Source organism: Pinus tabuliformis, chromosome 4_2 (genome assembly GCF_031772625.1).
Source record: "Pinus tabuliformis cultivar Carrire ecotype Pingquan chromosome 4_2, CPIR1, whole genome shotgun sequence".
NCBI classification, from domain to species: Eukaryota; Viridiplantae; Streptophyta; class Pinopsida; order Pinales; family Pinaceae; genus Pinus; species Pinus tabuliformis.
The window spans coordinates 1,103,017,478-1,103,039,999 of record NC_142304.1 but is presented as its reverse complement, the minus strand read 5'-3'; the positions used below and the strand labels follow the sequence as shown (position 1 = coordinate 1,103,039,999).

The following is a 22,522-nucleotide window of genomic DNA, read 5'->3' as shown; positions in this document are numbered from 1 at the left end:
CATATGTGCCTGTGTGGCTAGATGAAGGGCATCACTACCACACAGTTTTCAAACAGTGAAAGCAATGGTCCTCAAGGGTAAAAGTTCAATGGGCTGAATGTCAATTTGTCCATCTTTGGGTGGTACACCCCTACAAAAGCATCGTAGGTATCCATCAGTAGTATCTCCCCCTGCTCTCGATCCAAATAGTGAAAGATCGACTCCCCGATGAGATAACCCAGTCATAAATAGATGTCATCAACATCAATGGTGAGGGGATGATTAGCAATCATAAAACAATGTTCCTCGACATTCCAGGTCCTCATGAACCATGTCATCAGATTTACTAGGGCTTTCATCCCAGGGATTAGCCAGTATTTCAAGAGGCCACAAGTCTTGAGAGCCTGCAAATAGGCTGGATCCGCCAGAGTAGCCACATCATTGGTTTCATGCTCTCTTTCCCTCCATTCCATTTTTTAGCAAACAAATGACCTGAAATGACCATTTTAAAGCAGTTAAAAGATTTTTTGAAATTCATTTCATGTTTTTTGGGCTTCAAAATTTGTTTTAAAAATAGCCCATAGCACCTGCGCGACTGCCCTTTTATGGATAGGGCGCAGCTGCGTAGAAATTTCCAGCAGAATTCCGTGCAGGCCAAGAATTTCCATGGAAAATTTTATTGGCTTGCGCAGGCCCGATTGAGCGAAACCCGCATAGGGCCGAGGGTACATTTTTGGACAAATCTTTGTCCCAAAAAACCAAATTAAAGCTTAAAATGAAAAAATAAACGGATAAAAAGCTAAGTTATGGAGAGATATTCTACATGGAGGAAGCAGTGCGTGATTTCGTCCACCCGTTGGCTTGGAATCAGTCCTGGAAGTTTCACGGTAAAAATCCCTGTCTCTACTCTGAACTGGTGAAAGTGCAAATGGTAAAAATAAATTACTTTTTCCCACTTTTATAAGTTTTTTAGCTTAAAAAATATAATGTTTATATTTTGAATCTTTTTAAGAGGGAAAACCCCTTTTGGAGCAGTTATGACGGGTTATTGAGTTTAAATATGCAGGATCATTTACGAAGTCAAGATGAATCATTTTTGACATTTTAGCATACTTTTATCGCTTTTTATGTTTTTTAAAATATTACTAAAAGTGGAAAATCGTGGAGTCTTCTTTTAAGCCCTTTTCAGACATTTTCAAAATGAAAAGATTACTGAATACTTGCTTGTTCGAACTCATAAAAGTAAATGAACAACTGTCCACTCAGCATAAGTTTACCCCTTTTACGGACTGAGCCATGACTGTTTACAAAAAAAGTATACGTTGATCAAACATGGTCAATAGAGTTATCTCTTGTATTATTTTATCCTTTTTCGAACCCGAGAGACTAAACTGGCGAAAAAGAACCTGATGGAGTCTAAAAATAAAAAACTTCGAGCTTTACTTTATCTAAGCTCGTAAAAATTTTACGATTAAAGAGCTGAATGAGTTTTTCTTTTTGTGTCTTTTTCAAACTCTTAAAAGAAAACGACATTGAGTTACACATTTACTGGACTCATAAAAAATTTAATCGTATAGGACTCGTTAAGCATGACAAGACCGAACCATTCCTTCTTAGGGTTCATTAAAAATACTTCGATGGACTCATCCGAAGGATGAGCTTACAATCCAAGCATATGTTATCCTCCTTAATCTTGTAAAAAACAAAGAGGTACTTTTCTGTAATGGTGGGGGAAAATTGGGGAAAGTGTCCGTGACATTCATATCCGGGTTGGAAATCCATTTGCCTTATAGTTAATCAAACCTCGTTGAAAATCTTCATGGTTTTAGGTATTATCGTTAAGTCAAATGCTAGTAAATCATTATAGTGTCATTATGTGTTCAAGAGAAGTCCAAGGATTTGCAAAATATTTACCTTTATTCACGTCAACCATCCTTGAGTCAATCCTTGCAATTATTTTCAAAACTTGATATCATGTTTTGTTTCCTAGGCTTTCCTACGATGAATCGCTTCCTATCGATTTCAACTCATTATCTAGGAAGTCGATTTAGAAACCTTCAGTACCTTGAAGCCTGCATGCCTTAATGGCAGTTTTTTCACTTTCGATGATAGGTTATCATCATTAGCCTTCAATTGAATGATTCTATGAGTGTTTGACTTCAGATCGCATATTCACACTTCATAGATTGTACTGGGAGTACCTTGAGAACCATGGTCATTATTTGTGGTTTCTCTCGCGCTTGTTAACGGTTCACATCATTGACTAGTAATCAAGTGGTTTTTTCCATGTTCGACTTCGAGACATTTATTCGCATGGTTAGAATCATATTGTGGATCGAGAGATGGAGATCAAGACCCTAGATCTAGTTTCATCAATCCAGGTTGCGAAGAGATTTTGTATTCATGATTATTGAGACAGATGGTTGTGTCCATGTTATGTCTACCATCTATATGATCTTAGTTTTTCCATGCTTGTTCATTGAGTTTGCTTTACTCTAAGTATGGGAATGCCTACCTCAAAGATGAATTTTGATATATATTTTGCATTAGGTTTCCTTGAATGTTCCTTGCAGGTTTTTGACCATTGCCTCTGATTCGATCCTTGCAATGATAAAGAGCTTCAATATTTTAAACTTATTTTTCAGACTTCGCACTTTAGGGGGCAATCTGTTACACGTCAATTTGTTGCCATGACACTTGATCAATTTATGGATATTTTTACCATCTGTTGTAGATCTAACCCAAAGATATTATGATAATAGAAATAACCCAAGAATAACAAGATAGAAATAGATAGAAATGATTGTTTATTGATCAAACCCTGAAGGTAGGGCAACACCATACATTCACTCCTTAAGGAAGGAGAACACTCCACAAGCCATATGTCTGTTCATACAATAATCCTTCACTGTATCTCCATGTGGAGTCTCTAGCCTCTATATAGGCCTCATACATACAATACCATGGGTCATTACCATGGTTCCCTCATACCATCAACTAATACCATGGGCCCATTACATTATTATTAACTACTTGTGGTCCCTTACATGATATGGGTTAACCACCTTATTTATTACTATGGCCCATTCCATTATTATATTATTACCTTGGGTACCTCCCTTGGTACCCCATATTATCCCCCCTAGGTATATAACATTCCACCCCCTTAAGCATGTTTCGTCCCCGAAACATGGGAAGAACACAAATAATAAGATCTACTCAAAAGAGTAGTCCACTGGTACCATGCACGTGCATCTAGCCATCCAAGAGAAAGGTGAACCCTCGATCTCGCTGGTGCCTCGCTCGCTTGAGATGGAAGTTGACCGTGGCAGCTTTTCTGTGTTGATGTGTAGTAGGTGGATCGTCGCTCCTCGCTATCTGTCATACGGGTGTTGTTGTCCTTATGACTAATTGGTTGCCATCTTGTTGGTTGTTTTCGTGCGGGGTGATGTGGGTGATGATATGTTGAAGTTTTAACCCACGGTGCCTTTTTCTTTAATTCACCCTGTTGTGGTGCCTTCGTTTCTAATATGACTTCAACCACTAAATCCTCATCAGATGTGTCAACACTTGTTACCTTTTCAGCTTCAGCCTCTCTTTGTGTTTGATTGTCGACCATCATATGCTCATTATCTGATATGTCAGTCCCTGGAACATCTTCTGCGTCAACCTTCGTGGACTCTACCTATTTATTGATGGAAATATCCTGTAATGTAATTTTCTTCTTTTTATACCAGAGCTTCAGGAATTTCTTTTGCACATTAATATTGACCGTACCCACCGATTCCATCCAAGGATATCCCAAAACAACATCCATGTTATCCATATCTGAAGTATAAAAATCACCATGCAACACATACTTATCCATAGAAATCTTCAAATCCTTATACACTTGAACATCCTCATCATCCACCTATGTGTTTTCAATGTGTTTTGCAGGAACTTGCAAGGTTTTTGCCAAATTAGCATTGATGAAATTATGCTTGCAACTAGGATTTATAGAAACAATGATCTTCTCTTTCTGAATCAATCCATGAACCTGCAATAAGGAAACATCAGTAGAAAATAACCCTTTAGGTTCCATGGTTTCCTTCTTTTATGTAAAAATAAAATCTTTGCTAGGAAATGTGTCTAACTGTGTGAGTTTATCCACAAGATTAGCTTTACGGTCAAAGTGGTCCATAAGAGCTTTTGTGAATTTGTCCCAAGTCAAGGGCCTTCGATAGCAACGTTGATGCCCTTGCCACCATTGCAATCTTTCATTGTCCAAGTACATTGTTGCCACCCTCAGCTGAGTCTCATCATCCATGATGTAATTCAATATAAAACATTTCTCCATTTGTGCTAGCCATTTGGCTGGATGAGAGCCATCAAATGGATACAAGTCCCTCAAATTCAGATCTAGGCCCGCCATCACAAAAAAATTGGCGAAAATTTGAAATGGTCACAATTCTGTCAATATTGCTCAGAATCCCTATTATAACCTGTTTTCAGAAATGGAACAATCATTCTGCATCTGCCCATGTGATAGAAATATTGATACAGGCACTAGAATTTCAGATCTGCGCTGCAACTCTCCCGCCGTCACCAAAATTTCTGCAAAAAAGAGCTGATTTTAAATCAGCGATATCTCCCTCATCCGGACTCCGATTCAACTGATTTTTTTTTTGAAATTGAGTGCTTTTTCATACAGAATCCAAATCTACAATTAGATTTTGTAGATCTCGCACCAAGACGTCCAGATCTGTGCCGCAAATTCGCTGCCCCGAAAAATTGTCTACAACTCTACTGATTTTTAAATCAGCGATATCTCCTTCATCCGGACTCCGATTCAGCCAATTTTTTTTTTGAAATCGGGTATTTTTTCACATAGAATCTATATCTGCAATTAGAATTTACAAATCTTGCACAAAAACTTACAGATCTGATCTGCAAACTCGCCGCCCCCGAAATCCTGCAAAAATAAAAATAAAAAAAATAAAAAAAAATCTCCACGGTTTGCCCAAGAAAGTGCTCTGATACCACTTGTTATAGATATAACCCAAAAGTATATGATAATAGAAATAAATCCAAGAATAACAAGATAGAAATATATAGAAATGATTGTTTATTGATCAAACCCTTAAGGTAGGGCAACACCATACATTCACTCCTTAAGGAAGTAGAACACTCCACAAGCCATATGCCTGTTCATACAATAATCCTTCACTATATCTCCATGTGGAGCCTCTAGCCTCTATATAGGCCTCATCCATACAATACCATGGGTCATTACCATGGTTCCCTCATACCATCAACTAATACCATGGGCCCATTACATTATTATTAACTACTTGTGGTCCCTTACATGATAAGGGTTAACCACCTTATTTATTACTATGGCCCATCCCATTATTATATTATTACCTTGGGTACCTCCCTTGGTACCCCATATTATCCCCCCTAGGTATATAACACCATCCATGAACATGTTGAAACCAACTCCCTTAGAACTCAAACAACTCAAAATATGTTAAAGTACATGAGAAATTTGGGTCAAATAGCTCTCACACCTTGCTAAGTTCCACCTGTGCCGAGTTCTTTAGAGTTTCCCGTGCATGTGTTGAAATTAACTCTGAGAATAGCGTAGAGTTGTGCTATGTCTGTATTTATAAACCCGCGCAGGTGAATTCTAGAAAGTAAAAATAAAAAGTACATTCTAGAAACATAGTTGGTCGAATATTTCCCAACTAAATGCTTCTCGGTGATGACTATTCGAACTATAACCCTCATAAGATGCATTTCCATCCCTTTTCTCATGGTAACCTAATCCTTCATTAAAATAGGTTCATCCTCCTCTTAGGGATCTTAAACTTCCCCCTCTTTGATCTATAAAAGGACTAGAGGGTTGAGGGATGAAAGAGGTCGAAATTCAGAGAATACAAACTTATGTTGTTAATTTGAGATTGGAGAGATTTTCATCTGAGGAGGAGATTGAAGGCATTTGGGAGGGACCTCACGGCATCAAGGCGAAGGTTGTAAGGCTCCTCTTATCTTCTGATTAATATAAATGAGCTCTTTCTCCCATTGATTTTGTCTTTTGTGAATAATGAATAGTTTTCAATTGTTTATTATGTTCATTAAGGAAAGTTCAATCCCTAATTTCCTTGATCATTAAGCTAAGTTGTTTGAATTATTATATCACATGCGCTTTTGATCTTTTTTATGGTTTATGTTTGCAAGTCCTATCAAGCATTGAAGAGTTACATCAAGTCACAACCAAGGATCTTCATCAGGCATTTCGTGAAACCGGTAAGAGGTCTAACCATTAGCTAGATTGCTTATAATTCGAACAAGTTCAACTCAGGGAAAGAGTCGGTTCATTTGTCATGATTGTTTCTAGTTTCCATTTAGGATCTAGGGAGATCGTTGTTGTCCGCAAGAGGGATTGTCAGGTGTAACATTCCCCCACACCAAAGGTCTTGCATGTCCTCATGCATCAAAAATTCAAAGTTGGTTCCTCCTTCTTATTCAATGTATGATCTTAGAAGCTTGTGCAAGCACATCCAAACTAGTGCTTTCCTTTCTCTTTTTAATGTTGAAGATTGCCCTTGGTTTCTTCATTAGAATTTTACTATGCAATCCCCTAATCATGTTATTAAGGAATCTATTGTTTTCTTTGAGCTTCTTGTTTTTGTTGTACTAGTGGCATAGATGCAAAAGTATATTCTCATTCTAAGTCCTTAATATTTCATTGTGTATATTTGCTGCTTCTCATTCCTGTGTAAGGTGTTTTTTAAGATATTATAGTTCATATATATCTTGCTTCAAAGCATCCTCAATTCTATGTTCTTTTTCATGAGTACATTTTGTCAGAGGGGTTTCATGTTAGGCCCCTGTACTACTAGTGTAACCCCTTATTGTTATTAGTACAACCCCCTTATTATATTGTTGTACCCATGTAGTCCCCATCTTGTTACTATTGTGCCCCATAGAAGCCCACTATTGTTATTATTGTGCCCTTACATTATTATTGTTATGTTAGCTCTGATTATATTATGACCCCTTCGACTCCTATATATAGAAAGGAGGTCTTGTCATTTGTATCATCCAAGAATTGTTCATTTGTGTAATGTAAAGGAGGTTGCCCCCTCGAAGAGGCTAAATTCTAAGGTATTGATCGATATTTTCTATCTTTTTATGAGCTGGTTTCATAACATTTCACTAAATACATTCCCTTGATTATGAGAGGAGAGATTTACCTTCTGTTGCGCTCTTTGTTGCAATGACTCCACATAGTCATAGATTTCTTGCTGCACTGGATCAAACTCTAAGTGTCCAAGAGTATGAGAGAGAGAGAGTAGAAAATGAGAGCTCCAAAACTGAACTGACAAAAAGCTACAAACTGATACTTATAAGCCTTTTTATTAATGAGGCCTTTACTTTATTCAATTTTCCATTGTTTTCCTTCATTTTCCTCCTCACATGCAAAGATGACCTTTCACCTTCCTTTTCCCCTATTTTCCATTATTTTCATAAATAAAATGCTAATTAATGCAACTTTGCCTTTCCAAAGCCTTTGCCAATTTCCATAACCATAAATTAATCACAAGTGATCCTCATCACTATGTTTTTACCCAACATTCAACTTGTAATACATGTCCCATGAACATGGTTATTATTTTTTCCTTTATTAACTTTATTACTCGGATTTTTGACCAGGGATGTTACATTCTTGACATTAATTTCCATAGGTGTGGGTAGGGACTTGCATTCTATCATTCCAAATCTTTCCAATAATTTCACAACATATTTTCGTTGTGAAAGGAAAATCTCACTGGGCCTTTGCCACACCTCAAGGCCTAGAAAGTAGTGTATGAGTCCAAGGTCCTTCATCTTGAATTCAGAGGCTATCTCCCTCTTTCATTCGATCATCAGAGGATCGCTACCTATAAAAAATAGATCGTAATCATATAAAACCAAAATCAACGAAATGCCTTGGACTACCTTGAATAGGTTGGGATCGACATTTATTTTTTTGAATCCCAACTTCACCAAATAATTATCAATGTTGGCGTACCATGCTCTGGGGGATTGCTTCAAACCATATAATACCTTCTTCAACCTGCAAAGATGTATCTTTCGATCCTCTACTTAAAATACTTGTGGCTGCTCAATGTACACTTCTTCTTATAACATGTCATGAAGGAATGCAGTCTTCACATCCGTCTGATGTAGGGTCCATACTTGACTTGTGGCAAGGGAAACTATCAAACGAATGGTCATATATTGAGCCAGGGATGAAAACATATCATCATAATATTCTCCCTCTTTCTGGGAGAAAGCTCGGGCCACAAACCTTGCTTTATATTTTTCAATGCTACCATCAACTCCATGCTTGATCTTGAATAGCCACTTTGAAGTCACCATGAATTTCCCCTTTGGTCTCGACACAACATCCCATACGTCATTCTTCATGTTTGATTCATATTCTTCGGTCATAACATCTTTCCAAACTTGTTCCTTCATGACTTATTCGAATGTGGGAGGTTTGACTTGAATCATAGTGCTCATGGTTGCAACATATCCCTAGTACCTGCATGGCTTCTTCCTTTCTCTAAATGATCTTCGAACATGAGCTCATCTCTCATCATCATGTAATGTGTCTTGAAGCCAAAGTGGCCTCTTCCTGGCGGGAGGATCTAGGGGATCCATGGGATCCATAGGGATCATCAACAATATTTGTCTTAGATTTTGGCACGAAAGGACCATCTAAAATATCCACATCATCATTCTCCTTACGAAGAGGAGGATCAGGAAGGTCCCTTGCTTTTCCAAGGGCGACATCTTCATCAAATGTAACATCCTTTCTAATTTCAACCTTCCTTTGACAATGAATATATATTCTAAATGCTTTAGAATTTTCACAATATCCAACAAACATACATTTTCTTCCTAAGGCTTCCAACTTGTTTCTCTTGTCCTTCGACACATGAAAATATAGGGGGAATCCAAATATTCAAAGATGACCAAAATCGGGCTTGACACATGTATACTTCTTTGGGAGTCTTGTTGTCCAATGCTTGACTAGGCACCCTGTTTTGAACATATATGACAACATTTGTTGCTTCTCCCCAAAGGAACTTCTGAAGCTTTTCATCATGGTGCATGGCACATGCAGCTTCTATAATGGACATGTTCTTTCTTTTAGCCACTCCATTTTATTTGGGAGTATAGGGAAAAATTGTCTCTTTCTTGATACCTTCCTTCTTGCAAAAGTTAATGAACTCCTTTGATGTGTACTCTCCACCATTGTCAGACCTGAATATTTTGATTTTCTTCCTTGTTTGATTTTCGATGAAAGCTTTGAACTCCTTGAACATTTCGAAGGCTTCATCCTTGTGCTTCAAATAACATATCCATGTCTTTCTTTGAGAAGTCATTAATGAAGGTTGTGTAGTAGAGATGGACACCAATAGAATGCATGACATTAGACCACATATATCAGAATGGATAAGATGGAGGATGTCATTTTTCTTGTTCTCACTAGAGGGGAATGGTCCCCGTGTCTTCTTTCCACTGGCACAACTTGGACATACTCCATCATGATGGGCTTGAACCTTGGGAATCACTTAGACCATTTCCTCCAATTTTGGAAGAGCATCATAATGTAGACATGCCAATATTCGATGCCATATCTCGCTTAGATTATTAGTATCATGGACCAGTGCTAAAAGTGGTCTTCCAGTAACCCTATAGAATCCTTCATATCTTGATCCCAATGTGAATTCATCTCTCATGGGTGATCAACAATCTAAGTAAGAGCCTTTCCCTTGATGAATGAAACCCTCATCCCTTTGTTTTCCAAAGCGGATATTGATACCAAATTCTTCTTCAATCCCGACACATAAATCACATAATGGAGCAAAATAGATTCCCCATAGTTCAAATGAAATTTGACGGACCCAAAACTTTTAACAGGATCAGTGGAGTTGTCTCCAAGGATAATTTTCAAATTTGACTCCCTCTCTACCAAATTAGAGATAACTTCCTTATAACCATAAAAGTGATGAGTGGCCCCACTATCAACCAACCAACTATCCTACGAATCCCGAGGAGATGAACTAGTAAGGGAAAAAATAAGAATATATTCAGATTGATTCACAACATTCCTTTCATACTTGGATAATTTTGACTTCTTTTGTGGAGAACGATCTTCTTGATGATCACTTGGAGCACATCTTCCATTGTGATCATTCCTTCAATCATCTCTCCTTCTTTGATCATTGAACTTGTTGTTGTTGTTCCTAGTATTGTAGTGTGGTCATTGTTCTTCTCGAGGCAATCTCGAGCATAATGCCTGTTTAGTCAATTTAGTGTTATCTAAATTGCTAGTATTTATTGTCAACCCGGGGCTCGTAAGCTGATGAAGTGAGGGTGTACTATATGTACTTAAGTAACCTCTTAGAGTTTTTCTTATCGTTGGGGGTGTTGTTGTGGTTAATTATGTTCCTAAGATGGAGTGAGAATTTATAAACAAGTGAGTGATGGTGTGTGTGTAGAGTGAATCCTAAATGAGTGAAAGTGTGTGTTGAGTGATCTTTAACTATTTGCTTGAAAGGAAATGCTTGAAAAGAATAAGTGAACTGAAATGACTTGAAATAAACTTGAAAGCAAATGACTACTACCAATGGCACTAGACACCGTTCAAGTTGCTGCTAATAAAAGAAAAGAGAGTCACTTTTAAAACCCAAGAATAAAGATTATCTCTCTCTAACTCGATGCTTCAAAGCACATGTACTGTGTAAAGCACGGATAGAAAGTAGCTTAAGTGGAATTAGAAAAGTGAGAAAAATATGCTTGAAAGACTAATGATAATGATTTGCTATTTCTAATTCTCTACTTCAGCCATATGTACTATGCAAAGTATGATTAGAAAGTAGTGAGAAAATAGTCTAATAAGCACTTAAAATCAAAACTTCTACTTTAAAGACTAGTGGTAATGGTTTGCTCTTTCTAACTCGATGCTTCAAAGCACATGTACTGTGTAAAGCACGGATAGAAAGTAGTGAAAGAACAGTCCAAAAAGCACTCAAACTAGCTGCAAATTAGTGATATTCTGATCTTAAAAGATAATAGTTTATGATGAAGATCATTCATGTATGTTAACAGCTCTTTGAGAAATAAGATTAAAAATCAACTATAAAGACAAAGGCAGCACTTGAATTGTCAACTTCAAATACCATTAGCTTGTAAAGCAAACACACACATATAAAAATAAATCCCGGGCTAAAAGAAACCTGCAAAGAAATAACACTGATCAGCTTGAAAGAAAGGAAAACAAGTAAATGAAACTATACATGCTTAAGGAAATAAATAAGAAAATAACGAAATACTGCACATAAAATACTTTACAAAGGCTGAGATGAGCAGGGGCCCTCTGTTCATTCAGCCACAAGAAAACTCAGAGATCTGGAAACTTCAAAACGGTGCTATGTCTATTCCTCCATTTGCAAAAAGTATACAAAACAGAGTGCTGGAATAGCACTAGAAAACAGAGTTCACAAAGCTCTTAAATTCCACACAAGTTCAGAAAATTACAACTAATAAAAAGTTCTTTGAGCGTACGCAGACGCAGCAATTTATAGGAGTTTCTAAGATAGCCTACTCGTACAGCTAATTAACAGAAAAACAATAAACAGTCATGCGTATTTATGGTCCCTTGACACATCACGGCTGCGTGGACGAGTTTAGTGGTTCTGTCGTCATGGATAATAAATCCCATGTTGGATTGCGTCCCCTGCCACCTGTAGAACATGGACAAATCACCATTTAAGATGACGTGACCAAGCAGCTCTCAATCACCGTTTAAACAGCCTTGAGTTGACCGTAACTTAACCAGCTTTGACCATGGGTGAAGATGACGTGGATGGCTGGAACAATGGGACAGGAACCTCGAGCACGTTGATACCTGAGTGCCCATGTGGCTCATCTAGCAAACCGACACGTGGATCATTGTGTTTAACAAAAAGGCTGCAGGATCTTCAGATAGCTGCGGGATTCCTGCAAGTAAGTCAAAATCTAAACAAATAGTCATCCATTAGCAAAACTTGCTTGATCATGCTTATTGACACCTAATGTAATGATCTGAGAGGTTTTATGGTGAAAATGAGGCAAAAGTGAAGGAAAGATAAGGAAGAACTGAGGAAAATGGTAGACAAGTAGGTGTAGAATAGAGGCTCTACAATGCCCTTATGGCAATTGTAGCATTCGATGTGCATGTATGAATTTCTTCTATTTGAATTTCGAGGAGGAGGCTTTCTTGAATTTGATGGACCTCCTGTCCCTTTATTCTTCTTTTTATCATGAGTGATGAATACAGTGAGCGCTCCTTCTCCATGCTTTTGAATCCGTCCCCTTGATATTATCATTGATTCTTCTTGAGTGAGCTTTCCAAAAATTTCATCGAATGATGGGAGGACATTGTTGTTGCTTATATTAGTAATGAATGTTTCCCAAATAGGACGGAGACCTCTTAGAGTAACGATCCCAGATTCCCCAACTCTTTGTAATTATCTCTAAGATAAGATATCCTCATTATGTAGGATTGCACAGACTCTCCTTTTTTCATCTTGGTGTCTTTGAGTTGATCTTTCAGGGAGATGATTTCATTCAAATTATTGAATTCATACATGCCAATTGCCTTATCATACATGTCCTTATACCTTCTCAAGTTTCCAACACATGCAAGTAAATTATCTTGTAAACCATCAGCTATAATTTGATTTGCTTTTAACTCTCATTTATTGTGATTTTTCTTCACAACAACCATAGAAAATTTTAGGGGCGAATATTAGCCCATGGGTGAAATTTAAGGGGTTTTGTATTTTGGAGGGGCAATTTTTTTTATATTACACCCATTTTCTATAATTAGCCGAAAAATTATTTAAAAATAAATATTTATTATATTTTAGCCAATGAGAAAAAGTCGCAAATAAACCTTCAAGCCTAGATTCGCCTAGTTTGCCAGGCATATTTGCTTCAATTGCCCCGATTTCATGTCAGATTTGCTTCTAATCGCCCGATTTCCAGGAATGACACAGGGTAGGGGCTATTTCACCCTCTACCATTCTTGGAAATCAAGGGTAGGGTTGAATTCAAGGGTTTTCTGTTTATTCACTTATATAAATTTGTATCTTCATACTACAGTCCTCCTCATTATTGAGTTGTGTGTAGGGGTCCTTGTCTCACTAATTTTATGTCCTAGAGATGCTCCTGCATGTGTGATATTCTTGTTCTATATATTCTCTGCGATTCGAACCCAAGTTAGTTGCTCCTGCATGTGTGATATTCTTGTTTTGTATATTATCTGCAATTCGAACCTAAGTCAGCAACGTGAAGGAGGAAAATTCGAGTTTTTGCTTCTTTTGGTGTCTTTCATGTCTGCCTCTGACAGAGAATTATCTGCAACACATCAAAATCTAGATTCGGAGGTCTCAAAATATTTGATTATTTTTCACTTTTTGAAGTGGGTACATAGGACAACTCTTGTTTCAGGTGCAAACATATTCATTGTAGGTCATAATGGGCAGTGGAGCAGTAGAGATGGGCTTGTTGGGTCAATATACTTTGAAGTAAATTGGAAATTTGATGCCCAAACCTTCACAACTAGTTTTGGGGGTTCCTGGCCAAGAGAAAGGCAGAAAACTAGGAGGTTTGAGGTTGTGCCCATCATATAAACCTTTTTGTATCACAACAAGATTGATAATGGGAAATCCTTTGGCGTCCGTGCCAACGCAACCCTGCAACTTCCCAGGTGTGCATGTTGTTTTCCATTTAAGCTATGATTTATTTATTTGTGTATTTATTTTTGGTTGAAATTGTTGCATGTATAGATAGCATGTGTGACATCCTTGATCATCCTACCATTTTAAGACCAAGTGAAGAAAGCTCAGATCATAGTTGACTCTAGTTTAAGTTAGAGGTGCTTAAAAGATTCATTTGTGAATTGAGCTGCTGCAAATAAGCTTCTTATCTTCATTTAATGAGCTATGTCAAATAACTCAGTTTTATTTATAGCTTTGTTGAGTTAATGGTTAGTGAATGGCTTGATAAAGACTTTGTTCTTGATCTGGATTCCCCTGGGATGCCAGCAAACAGAAATTGTAGACCTCATTAATACAATTAATGCTCCTGTCAAACCGTGCCTCAGTTACTTAGGGTACTAAATTTATTGTGATTTCTTTAGCTAGTTTGTAAATTACTCCATGCAGAGGGAAAGCATAGTGTAGATCCTCCTATGAGTGAGCTTGATCCTGAAATGAATGCAAAAATTGAGCAAGAAAAGAAACAACAATTCAGAGGCTTGGAACTTATTGCTTCTGAGAATTTAACATCCCAGGTGGTGATGGAAGTTTTTGGATCATGTCTAACGAACAAGTATTCAGAAGGACTCCCTGGTAAGAGGTAAGTGCCTAAAGTTATAACTTTGAATGTGAAGAACGACACCGTCATGATTGTGATTGTGTTTGAGTTGCTTGGCAGTTTCTTCTTGCCACTTGGTCTTTTTTTTCTTGTTAAAATCAGTTTCTCTTAGCTTTTGGACCTGTACTTTTTAGTTTGAATGTTTGACATGTGTGTAATGGTTTATGGGTTCAGTGTTATAACATTGAAACCTGTAGTTGTTGCATGAGTATCTGTTATCACAATGAAGGATACGGTTTTTGGACACTTTTCTATATTTATTGACTATTATGTTGGGTTGGGATTTATGCCATGCATATACTATGTTGGCAATGAATTCAATGACCAAAGTGAGAGGCTTTTCCAGTAGAGGGCCCTAGAAGCATTCCATCTTGACAACAGTACATGGGGTGTTAATGTTTAAGTATTATTTGGATCCACAACTAATTTTGTTGTTTATACATCTCTCCTCCAACCACATGATCACATTAGGTGTGTATGGTTGTGAACTACGAACCTCCTTTGATGAGATTGTCATTCCTATTTGGGCATGTAACATGTGAAAAATTGCTTTGCAACATTTAGGGTGTGGACTTACCACATGGAGGGCATCTGTCTCATGGATTCATGACATCAAAAAAGAGAGTATCTGCTACATCAATTTACTTTGAATCAATTTCATACCGTCTAGATCAGTCCACTTGCATTGCCAGTCTAATAATAATTAGGAGGGAAGTAGTTACATGATTGACAAATATTGACCAATCTTTTGGGGAAGTGTTACACAACATTTTGTCATTGTCCCTGTACTCGCCATTCCTTGATCCTGGAGGACCTCTATAGTGAACCCTACATGCTTACCCTTCATGAAGAAACTCCCATTGTGTCCCTCTTCATGAGCAGAAAAAGTCCCTTTTGCGCCATTTCCCCAGAAAATTCTGTTTTGCCCAATTTACAAGACCAACGCTAATGGCCCTTGTCCCCCTCGCGTCGATATGCAGGGATTAACATTGTCCCTAGCACCAACTAGAGTGACTAAGCTTTGTTCCAATCCTGTCGGTCCTCTTATGGAAAGTTTTTTAAATAAAGAGCCGAAGATTCCAGCTCTAGAAGCTTCGTAACGGAAGTCTGGTAAATGGTTTGGCTAGATGGGGTTGAGGATGTCAGTTTGGGCTCCTTTCCCCTATAATGATGGAACTACCTCAAGGGATAAGACCTTCTCCCATGAGAAGAGGATCCATCTCCCATCCATTCATCCTATATAAACCTCCCTTTTTCCCAAGTGCAAGCTAGTGTTAATATTGGTGTGCTAGTGCTAATTAAGTTTGGAGTAAACAACAAGCTATTCATAGATGTAGCTATCTAGTTGTGTGAGGGAGAAGTGTGAATTTGCTTTAGTGTGAAGCCTAAAGGGAAGAGCCTTAAAACTATTATTATTGAGGTCATCATGGAATGCTAGCAGAAGTGTGTGGGAACCTGGTTTTGTCAGAGGAGAATGACAACGTCAAGACAATGGTTGTAATCTCTTCTTGATTCAATATACATGAAACTATTGATTGATTTCCTACGTGATTTGTCATCTTACATATTCATGGCTTAATGTTTCTTGACTTGTTAAGTAGGTTGAACTACAATTTGTCTATTATCACGGTCGTTGTTTGTTGTTTTTTACTTGTTTCAGGTGTTTGAAGAAGGATACAAGAGATAGCTGGAGCAAGCAAGCAAGGACATCATCAAACAAGATAAGCGTACTAAGAGGTATGCCCTCTTAATTGGTTCTAACCTAAGGAAATCTTCCACAGAATATATCAGTTGTGGCTAGACCCATTATCGGGCTAATGGAATTTGTTTGTGTCCGCACTTATAATTTTACTTCACCATAAATTGGAAACTCCACTGGGGAAGTCATCCTTTTGTCTGTCTTATTTGAGATTTCATGATTTCATGTGAACTTTCCTAGTTCCACTTTTTCCCTTTCGTTTTGTTTCTTTTCTCCTGCTTACCGGCTTGAGTTTGAAATTCATAGTAGTAGATCTAGTGCCTGTTTCAATTTTTTTTCTTGGCTGCCTCGATCAGCGTGCTTAATCCGCTGATAGTCGCGCCGATCAGCGCGATATACTGAGAAACAACCGTGCTGACTAGCCTCTGGCGCTTGTTGTCAGTTAGGCAGTGGCGTTGATGCCTATAAGTGAATATTAGGGTTTGTCCCCAATCTTGGCCAATGTGTTCTTCTCTCATGATTTTGACCCCGTAAGCCTTTTAGACTGTTTTCTCCCTTACCAGAAAGCTGCTTTTCGTTTGGTTTTGTTTGCTTGTTGGTTTCTTATCCTTCTGCTTGATTTCTTGAGTCGTTGGATGGTCAGTGACACTAGGGCATCTAGATTGTATCCATTTAGCTGATTGTGAACTCAGTGAGTCGAGTTGTTGGTGTACTTACTCCTTGCCTTTCGTTTGCGGTCCTTTTACGAATTTGACCTCCATTACACGAGTTTGAAAAGTTTTCGTTTTCTCGTTTAAACGTTTCTTTTCCGGCATGGATTACATTGCTTGTCTTGTTGTTGGTAAATTTGATGCTTCATTAGTCTGAATGAGTCTCTCTTTTTGTGTTTTCATTTGCTTGAAGAGCTCATTGTCTCAAAAAAAAATTCATTGAAGTATTGAGTGAAATTCTAATTTGTTGCATCATTGTGCTATGATAATTAGCATCATTAGAGACTAGGATTGCATTAAAATTTGGAAAAAGGAAAAAACTCTTTTTATTTTATTTTAAAAGGACTGTTAGAAATGTGCGTCAGGAAATTAGGAATTGGAATGCATTATTCATTAGTTTATTTTTTCAAAAAGTGAAGTAGTGAAAGATCATTTTGCTTTCAGTTGCTTGGTTGTTTGCATTTGATTGTGTAGTTTCTACCCTCTCTAGTGTAGGCAATTCATCGAATTGAAAGGGTCTTGTCTCATTTAGTTGCATTTCAGGTTTTTCGAGTTGCATCGCTAAGGCATGAAAATTGAAACATAACTCAAGATAAACTTTAAAATGAATTCAATTAACCTAAGGCGCATTTGACATTTAACAACCATATCTAGAAGGTCTAGGCTAGAGACGCGTTCCGACGTCTTTAAACCTAACAGTTGTCATTAACTTCGGCATTAGACAATGCTAGTACGGATTTGTGCTCCCCGTACCATCGAGTATATGACGAGAGGCCCCTCTAGGCTGCAATTCTTTATCCTTTGGAAGCCGAGTCGGCTGCCTTGCAAACATGATACACCGAACACAACATTTGGGGAGATAACCTGTTCGTACTTCTCGGTTCGTCGAGAGGTATTCTGCAGTTCATGGTTTCCTAGTAATCTTGTTTACCTAGATCATCCAAAGCAGTAATTTGATCTTTTTGACTCATTAAACTTAAAATATCATTCGAGCACTTGTCGTTGCGAGCTCGTTTCCAATCGAAAGTGATAGAGTCATCTTTGTTTCTTTCTCGACTCTTAAAAAATGAAAGAGCACTAGTCTTTTTATGCGTCTTAATAATTGATTTCCCACGATCCGATAACATCCTATTAGTCTTTTCTGAGACCAAATCGTGAGTTTCCCTTAAAGAACATTTTAAAGCCTTGAAGTTTATTTGTCTCTTTTCTGTTAACTAAGACAAGGTCATCGTGGCTGAACCATCTGGTTCACCTAGTTCCTCTTCCTCTCCTCCGTCTGAAAGATTTCCTGAGGAGCCATTTCCTGAGTTACTAGAGTCACTCAAGGACCAAGGTGTTGAACTCGGAATTGTTTTGAGCATTCAACCTTTGTCATCTCGTCCTCCGCCTACTTTTGATACTGGATCACTGCTGATCTTGGCCCGAAATTTCCGGAAAATCCCGTTCAAACTCCTGAGAATTCGCCGACCACTGATAGTCAGCTTGGACTGGTTATCTACCCTCTGAATCCTCTGTTTAACCCTATTGTGATATCACCACAGCATCCTTACAGTCCGTACGACCAGTCGGGTGATCCTTTTGGAATTATCCCCTCGTACTTCTTCGGCCATTCGACTTCGTTTGTTCTCAGATATGGAACCTGAAGGCGATGCTCCAGTCACCTCTCCAGAGGAGTAAGAAGTTTCTACTCCACACACTATTGAGGAGGAAGAACATCCTTTTCCTCTCGAAGGTTTCCGCTATACAGGGGGTATTCCCACCAATTTGCCACCCAACTATGTGTCTTTGGCATAGTTGGTTTCAGGTACACCTAGTAACTCATCACTTTACCATAACCCTATTTGGGCGTCAGGCACCATGCCTACTTCAGGTCCGTTCATTACGAACACAACTTTGCAACAGGCTGTTACCTCAGTCCTGGTGCAACCCACCATTCTAAACCCCCTTGTATCGTGAGTCCCAATCACCAGTCCAGTTCAACCGACAGTTTCAAGGAATGTCTTTGTCAGCTCCTCCATCGCTCTGGTTAGTGGCCAAGCTGTGCCATCACTTAGGGGGAAAAACCTGAATGTTTCTATGGTGTCAGGCGCGACCAATGTGAATGCCTCACAAGCTCACATGCTTGTTATGAACCAGCCTTCATCTCGCATTATTTTGAACCTTGTTGATCTGTTTGGGTCGAGCAATGTCCAGTATCAACAGCCCTATGAGGGTCAGGTCCAATACCAGACTCCTTACATTCCATATGGTTCTCAAGGAATGGTTAATCAACCTTACACCCTTCAGTCTAAGCAGTACATTCAACCTGGCTCATCCACTTTCCAGGGTGGCTATGGCCAGATTCAGTTCAGAAATTTTCCGGGCACTGTTCAAGTACCCTTGCAACAGCAAGGACATCCTCTACAACAATAAGGACAACCTTTTCTACCACAAGGGCAACCTTTGTTGCAGTAAGGGCTATCCGCGCAACAACAAGGGAAAATGATCCTGCAGCAAGGTCAACTGCAACAATTGCAGGGTCAACCCTTGCAACAGTGGCAACAAACCGTGCAGTAGCAAATGAAATATGCTCCGCAAACCTCCCAGCCCATGTCCTCACAAGGCCAACCTCTGCAACCCGAGGGACAAATTTTGCAATAGCAAAACCAACCCGGGCAGCAGCAACCCTTGTATACATATCAACAGGGTCAACCCTTGCAAGGGCAAGGCCAGGGTTAAGTCCTGCAACAGCAGGCCAAAAATCCTAATGTCCTTGGTCAACAGGTTTAGAATCCTTATGGCCAAGGGCATCAGGTGAAAAACCCTAACGCCCTAGGTCAACAGGTTCAAAATCCTTTTGGTCAAGGACAACAGGTACAAAATCCCTATGTCCAGGGGCAACAAGTGTATCAACCTTATGCCTAAGGACACCATGTCCAAAATCCTCTTGTTCAGGGACAACAGGTTCACCACCCGTATGTCTAAGAACAACAGGTCCAATATCCATATGTCCAAGGTCAATAGGCTCAATAGCCTTTTAACTTGTACATTGCTTACCAACAACCTATGGTCAGATAGTTCCAAGGTATTCAAGGTCAAAATCCTCCCTATGGTTAAGGTAACCCGCAATGGGGGCAGCATCAGATGCCATATGGCCAAAATCCCCCACTATGGAGCCAAAATCCTTACCAGCAGGGATGGGCTCCTTCGTTCAGACTCGCTTACCGACCTCCTATGCCTTTTAATACTCAATTGCCATTCTTGGCCACGCTCAAGTTGCTAGATGTATCTCGCCTTACAAATGATCCAATCCTTTATTTTCCATACTGGCCTCTGGTGCCGTCCAAGATACCAAGTGATTGTCCAAAGTTTGATCAGAAAGCAAAAGAAGATCCTCAAGCCCATGTGATGACATATCACCTTTGGTGCTCTTCGAACTCTTACATTGATGATTCCATTCATCTCTGTCTTTTCCAATGAACCCTCACAGGCACTGCAACCAAGTGGTACATCGAGCTTCCTCAAAGTACTTACCATGACTTTAACTCTTTAGCCATGGCTTTCCTCGCGCATTTTTAGCAACCGGTTTGCTATGAAACTGGCACCTATTTGATCACATCGCTTAAGCAAGATACTGCGACACACATCTCCGGTCACATCCATGAATGGAGACATAGATGTCGCCTGATCAAATTTGAGATTGCTGATCATTTTCTCACTGAATAGTTCACTAAATCATTTGTGGCCCCAATTTCTTGTGATATAGCTATGGGTTGATGCGTTACTGAAGAGCAAGCCATCTCTTGTGCCCAGTATTTAGATCTACTCTACTCTCTGTCTGGCACTTTGTATGAGTTATTACCGGATGCTCCACGGCCATCATCTGATCCCACGACATCAAAGTCACAAGTTGTACCTCCTGTCAATGGATTTATTGGTTCAGTATCCCATACCCTTGCTAAATATTCTTCCAAATAGAAGTCGGTCTCGAATGCTGCTTCTAATAGTTCTTCCCAGAATCCACCTGGCCCTGGTAAAACCTTAGAGGTCAACGTTGTCCAGTCTACCGCAACGGACAAATGATCAAAAGGTAAGAAGAAAGGCAAAGGCAAGGGTAAAGACGATGCCCCAAAATAGGGTCCTCCAAAATTGTATGCTAGTAAGTATCCCTGCCTCATTTGCGAGGAATATCACTACACTAAGGATTTTCCCCGACGATCCGAAGTCAGTCGTTTGCTTAAAGGGACCCCCGTTGTCCTCAAAGAGCCCTTTCCGTATCAGCAGACCCAAATGGTAGACCAACCTCAATCATCTGCTTCCTCTGGATCTCAAGTGTTCATGATGAGTACTCCTATTAATGTGGCTACTAGATCGAAATATTACCAAACTTTTGCTCCAACAGCTAGGAAAGAGAAAGAAGCCACCCCTTCTTCTTCTGCCTCGAGTTCCGGCCCTATTCATATCAAGCGCCCTAAACCTGATTCCGCTATACGGCCACCCTCTCGAGTGTTACGGAAATCCTCGTACAATCATAACGCCTGAGTCGCTCAGCACTATAATATTGTTGAGGATTTGGCTCAGGCGTCGTCAGCTATGTCGGCTCTCGAGGTGCTCCAAAGCTGCCCATCACAGCGGAAATATTTGTTGTTAGCTATCGGGGGTATCGATCCCACCGATTCCAATTTGATATGTTTCGATCTAGAGAACCATGTTTTGTGTCTCCCTCATCAAATTTCCTTTCTCATTCAGGTAATCATCAATGAGAAGACCATCCACAGGAATGTCATCGATGAAGGTGCTTCCACCTGCATCATGTCAATCGCATGCTGGAAGGCTATTGGTTCTCCTGCTTTGAACCAATCTCCGAACACTTTGGAAGCTTTCAATGGGCACGATTCGCGACCCTTTGGTGTCTTACCTAACCTGTCATTACTCTGGAAGGCAAGACAGTGCAAGTGGAGGTATAGATTTTTGATGCCAATCTCAATTACAATCTTCTACTCGACTGGAGTTGGACCCATGCTATGCATGTTGTAGCCTCCTCCCTCTTTCGCGTGATTCGTTTTCCCCATCAAGGGAAGATCATCACTGTCGACCAACTGTCTTTCTTTGCCTCTTCCTCTTCGAATGGCAATGTTTCGTACGTCAAGCACACTAATGCTCCCTATGAGAGTGTGGGGGCAGGTCTTTTTAAAGATTCTGCCTTAATGGGAATTTTTCCACTCCCACCTCATCATGTTGCCTCTGTCAACATGGTCTAGGTCAAATCTGATCCTTGGGTCATACCTTCACCAGATATTGTTGATACTTGGGGTGATATTATGCCGCTTAGTCTCGCCGAAGTCAATTACGCGGAAATCGTTTCGGCTTCGAGTTTTGTATCCTCTGATCCTTCTGTTTCGAAGACCTCTCTCGATACATACTCTTAATCCCTGTGGCTTGGCACTTTGGATTCACTTGATCCCTTAGCCGAGACCTTCCTTGCTGATGAAGGTATCATGGAAGTCATGTCTCTCAAGTAACCGCCTTGGACCAATACTCATCATTGCTCATAATTCCTACCTCATCTAGTGGTCATGTCTACCGCTTTCGAAGAGCCCTCTTCTCCATTTCTTTCCCTCCCACTTCCGCCACCAATCACGACTCATGAAGTATGGTCGGAAGGAAATTTGGGTAATATTACCCAAACGAT

At 39.4% G+C, this 22,522-nt stretch overlaps 1 pseudogene; it reads left to right on the top strand.

The window, feature by feature from the left end:
* The first annotated feature begins 13,608 nt into the window (after positions 1 to 13,608).
* LOC149173513 (serine hydroxymethyltransferase 3, chloroplastic-like) overlaps positions 13,609 to 22,522 on the top strand; it is a 29,108-nt pseudogene continuing 20,194 nt past the window's right edge.